The sequence below is a fragment of the Poecilia reticulata genome, linkage group LG8 (genome assembly GCF_000633615.1).
Source record: "Poecilia reticulata strain Guanapo linkage group LG8, Guppy_female_1.0+MT, whole genome shotgun sequence".
NCBI classification, from domain to species: domain Eukaryota; kingdom Metazoa; phylum Chordata; class Actinopteri; order Cyprinodontiformes; family Poeciliidae; genus Poecilia; species Poecilia reticulata.
Window position 1 is genome coordinate 27,393,232 of NC_024338.1, and position 5,335 is coordinate 27,398,566.

The 5,335-nt window shown below is 47.4% G+C and overlaps 1 protein-coding gene across 1 annotated transcript in view; it reads left to right on the forward strand.

Moving 5' to 3' along the window:
* Positions 1–4,625: 4,625 nt before the first annotated feature.
* LOC103469459 (uncharacterized) overlaps positions 4,626–5,335 on the forward strand; it is a 5,967-nt gene continuing 5,257 nt past the window's right edge. Inside the window, exon 1 of the mRNA XM_008417148.2 lies at positions 4,626–4,846. The gene's annotated coding sequence lies outside the window, so the exon portion shown is untranslated. The remainder of the gene's footprint in view (positions 4,847–5,335) is intronic.

Genomic DNA, 5,335 nt, shown 5'->3' on the forward strand with positions numbered 1-5,335 from the left:
GGAGAAGAGGGGGAGGCGGGGGAGGAGGAGAGGTTGGGGAGCGAAGGTCGCTGAGGTCGAGCCGTCTCTGTCGGCGACAACGCCTGAGGGGAGGGGCTGTCTGCATCGTCATGGCGATGGCTTGGAGGGCGAGGCGCTGCAGGACGGGTGGAGGGCGGTCGCCCCGACGACGAGTCTGAGCGAAAAACAGAGGATTGAATAAAGTATTCACACCCTGGAGCAAGTCCACTGAAAATTCAGTGGAAGGAAAACCTGTCACAAACTATGACTGTGTGGTGTGCATTAAACCCGTCAGATATAAAGCTTCACCCTGAACAATACGTGGTGGAGGCAGCATCATGCTGCAGGACAGTAAAACCAGCCACAGATATTATGGGATGGTTTAGACTGGCCTAGTTAAAGTCCAGACTTGAATTCAGCTGAGTCATGAGTTAAACTTTGATGATCCAGACTGACGAGCAGCTGGACTGACTCCAGGGTTAAAACTAGAAGCACGCCACACTTTTCAGCTGTTTAGTGACGAATGGTCTTCCTTCCACCGAGTGTTCCTGATCGGTTCCTAACCTCCTACTGGCTTCAGCTTGGGGACTCCGCTGGTGAACAGGCCTCCGATTGGAGGGGCGGAGCTCGACTTACTGCCTGCCACGCTGCCATTGGCTCCTGCGGTGGCTCCGCCTCCTCTGGGCTCTGGGGACCACAACCAGGGACAGGTGAGAAGGGGCGGGGCCTGGTGTTGGGCTGTGCTCTACCATGGGTTAGTGTGAGGCGGGATGCGGGTGGAGACGGTGAGGTGGGATGAGCTGGGATGAGGCGGTGGTGAGTGAGACGGTAAATTAAAGTGTTTACGCTCGCACGCCGCTCCGATGACATCATCGCCAGCACAAACAGTCAGAAACATGTTAAGAATCAGTGACATCACAGAGCACAGGAAATCAAAACAACGGGTCATCAACTCTGAGCCCCTCCCACTCCTGCTCAGGCCCCGCCCCCACAGGGCTGCAGATTTCAAAATAAGAGCGTCAACATGAACAGGAGGAGTTTGTAGGAAGGGTGGGATGAATGTTGACGCACATAATTTTACTGAAATAAGAAATATATTTTTAAACAAGCTCAAATTAAAATATTACCATGAGACACAGGATTATCACCACATGTTCTTAAAGGGCCAGTGTTTGTTAAACACACAGCCCCACTTTATAGAACAACCCAGTAACTTTATGACCTTCTGTTGGTATCAAAATGCTATACGCACCAAACAGAACTTACAGAATTGGCTTTAAGCGTCTCTGTCTCTTTAAGAAAGCTCTTAGCTAGCGTTGCTCTGAGCAGTAGCTGCTGTAACGAGCTCAGACAGTTCCTCCAGGTGCTTGCTAATCGCTGCTGACTAGTCTGAAGGAGCCGAGCGGGGGCGGGGCTAGGTCCACCCAGGCGTTTTGCAGCTGAATGGTTGCCATGGAGATTTAAGGCCATCTCAGAAATGCATGAAAGGATCAAAACAGGAAATAACATGAAAACAGGATGGAAAGATTAAAAAATGAATCTTTTCAGGGATGGAACCCAGAAAACTTCCTGAAGCAAACTCTAAACTAACAGCAGCTGCAGGAAGCTGCAGCGTCTGGCTAAGCAGCCGCTCTGTCACCTGACCACCTGCTGCACACACACACACACACACACACACACACACACACACACACACCTCAAACTCAGCAGAGACAGGAAGAGCAGACACGTCGGTCGAAAACGGAGAGAAACGGGAATGGATCAGATGAGAAAAGAGACAAACAGGAAACATGGGACGACCGCGTCGGGCGCTTCACGAGTCGCTGCGTGTGTGTGTGTGTGTGTGTGTGTGTGTGTGTCCTGGAACCAGAGGCCTCAGAAGTCACAATACAACAAAAATTCAGTCATAATATTTCAAGAATGAAGTCATTTCTGACACGGAAAATAATGAAATAATACAATAATATTATATTACAATATTATAATCATTATAAAAATATTTTAAAATGGGAAATAATGAATCTTAACACATCAGCAGTAGGCCTGTCATGATAAATTTTGCTGAGCGATTGTCTAAAAAATTATTGCGATAAACAATAATATTGTTTCAAGACCTTTTGACACTGATTTAATGGAAATGACTAATAATACATGCGACTTCCTGCCATAGATAGAACCTTATTTTCAAAAGAACACATAACACTGGCTGTAAACTGTGTAGCCTCCTTCAGGAATCACTAGATTTAAATAGAGTAGATGGGCACATCAGACCACCTAATGCAGTGGTTCACACTACWCGATATTTTTTTGCCCCCATTTTTCCCCTTATGACGATCTTGGATCGTTGGCCGATCTAAGATCGTCGCTGGTGATTCGTAGCCGATCATCCTGCAGTGTGGTGTAGATCGTCGTGGCGCTCCGATCTAAATCAGGGGTTTTCCCCGACTGGGAGTTTAACGCTGAATGTGACAGGTAGCCAATCAGAAAGCTGGATTCTCCTCCTGCTYTGAGGGGARATKACGGAGGGGAATCCCAAACAGCTGACACGGCGCAACATGAAGTCCAGCCGACATCGGAGATGATATGTGGAAACATTAATGTTAAACATTTYGTGCAAAGAATATAGAAATGACAAGGGGAGGAGTTGGAGTCAAATKACTATAAACCTGGTGAGTTTTCAGCTGTTCTTCGTTAACGTGACATAAATAGGTTATAATGRTTTTCATTCAGTCAGGACTTTAGCTGAGCCACAKCATCACAGGTAGATTCTAGTAAAGCATTGATTAATGCCTGGTTTAAATTAGTTAACTGGACTTGGAGCCATTACTTTGTGTCCATGTGGCTGGACACCACACGGCACGACGAACCCGATCGAACCCGATCAAACCTGATCGAACCAGATCGAACCCGATCGAACCAGATCAAACCCGATCGAACCTGATCAAACCCGATCGAACCTGATCTAACCTGATCGAACCCGATCGAACCAGATCGAACCTGATCGAACCAGATCGAACCCGATCGAACCCGATCGAACCAGATCGAACCTGATCGAACCCGATCGAACCTGATCGAACCTGATCGAACCCGATCGAACCTGATCGAACCTGATCGAACCCGATCGAACCTGATCGAACCTGATCGAACCCGATCGAACCCGATCGAACCTGATCGAACCGTTATACCTGGGATTTCTGTCGGCTAATGTGTCTCTCAGGTTTAGAAAATGGCCGACAGCTCGTGTAGTGAGATCTGGACATTAGACTAAGGACATGAGGGAGGGAGGGTCAGTGCAGAGACCGGAGCTTTGTTCATTCAGTGTCATCAAGAGAAAGAAAAAAAGGCAGGAAGAGACGATAAACCGATAATTAAAATGAGGTCGATAGGTTTAATTTATCGTGCGATTAATTGATTCATCGTTTATCGGGACGGGCCTATCAGCATCCAAATATTATGAGCAGAACTTTGAAACGACTGAGTGTGTTGAGAAGAAAGAACTGGAAATGGCTTTGAAACACTTTTCTAGTAGTTCATGACTTTATTCTGTTAACATTATGACTTTATTCTGTTAACATTATGACTTTATTCTGTTAACATTATGACTTTATTCTGTTAACATTATGACTTTATTCTGTTAACATTATGACTTTATTCATGTAATAATAATAAAATGTTTTAGTTCAGCCCTGATTTTCCATCGCAGTGCCGTGATTGACTGTCGAAGGGTAACTATGTTTTATTTTTACTTGGTCAACATTCAGCCTCATTTCTACTGCTGACTGCCAGGAGGTCATGTGACCCAGAGGTCATGTGACCCAGAGGTCATGTGACCCTCGCCCTGTGGACGCTAGCGGCTGATTAGCCCTGAGTGCAGCCTCCTGCAGCCGGCCTAAAGCATGTCAGAACACAGAGGTCTTACTGTGGAGGGACGGCGAGGAGCTCGGTCCTCCAGCCTTCTTCTGGGCCTCCTCAGACAGCGCCCCCTGCTGCTTGGGCTGGCTCTGGCTTAGGTACTGGTATAAGCGAATGTATGGGTGCTCTGTGGGAGGTGTTTGGCTCTTTGGTGTTTGAGTCTTACTGTCGAGCAGAGGAGCGCTGCGGTCGTTCACCACCGCCACCTTCTTCAGCTTGGTGCCTTTGCAGATGTCCGACAGCAAGGCGCCGCGACCTTTGACCTCCTCCCTGTTCAGCTTTGGAGGGGTGGTGTTGGCCTGAGGGGGGGAGACGCTGTCAGTGTTTTGGTGATGGCTGCTGCTGTTCTGAGGCTGTTTGGAGTTTAACCTCACCTGGCTGAAGGTGGGGGGGGGAGGCGGCCCCCCTGGGGGAGGAGGAGGGGGCGGGATGGGCATCCTACTGCTGAAACACCTGGAAGACAGCAACCAATCATCAGCAGGACGTTTCCTCCAAACCCAGCATGTAAATCAATGATCTGCGCTGGTCAATCCGGGATATGACTCCCTGATAGATCCGTTTTATGAATGGAAGATTATGAATAAAGACTCGTTCAGCACCGGAACCATGCGGAACCGGTTCCTTAAAACTGGAACTGGACCAGTCACCCCCAAACAGACGGGCTCAGCCGCACATCGCATCTTCTTCTGGTCCTTCAGCTGCAGTTAGCTCCATTAGCATGATGCTAACATAGGCCTGATTCTGCATTAAGCTAGGTTAGCATCGGCGATGAGCTCACGTTAGGCACTTATATAGTACTTATATCCGAACCAGAACCATCCAAAGTTCGGTTCAAAGCCTCTCTGCGCTACTGATCATCACAGAGCATCGCTAGCTCCGCGGCTAGCTCCCCCTGCTAAAAGCTAACCGCAGCATCACCGTCACACCTGCACAGGTGAGATTGGCTGCTCCTACCTGAGAGCCTGAACGCCTCTCCAGCGGTTAGCTCATCCTCCAGCTGTGGGTTAACAGGCCGAAGCTCGGTCCGGTTCGGTTCGGTCCGGTCCGGACGCCACTGAGAACACCGCTAGCTTGAGAGCTGCAGAGTCAACACGAGGTCACGTGATCTGACTGTCTCGCTGCTGAAGCTGCTTTTATATTTATTTGTTCTTTTCAGCTACCTTTAAAAAAGCTGTTTATTTTTCTTCCTGAGGTATTTTTTCGACATGTGTTTTTAAAATATATTTTTATTTATTATTATTTGTCATTTTTACTTTAATCAGATTTTTTTATTTGATCAATTTCACTTTTATAGCTGCAGCTGCTGTTTATTTTTTATTTCGTTTCGGTTTATGACAAACTGTCCATAGAATCTAACAAGGACGAAAGAGACAAAGATTGATGTAAAAGCAGAACCTATGATAATTTAGCAGAACACACACAC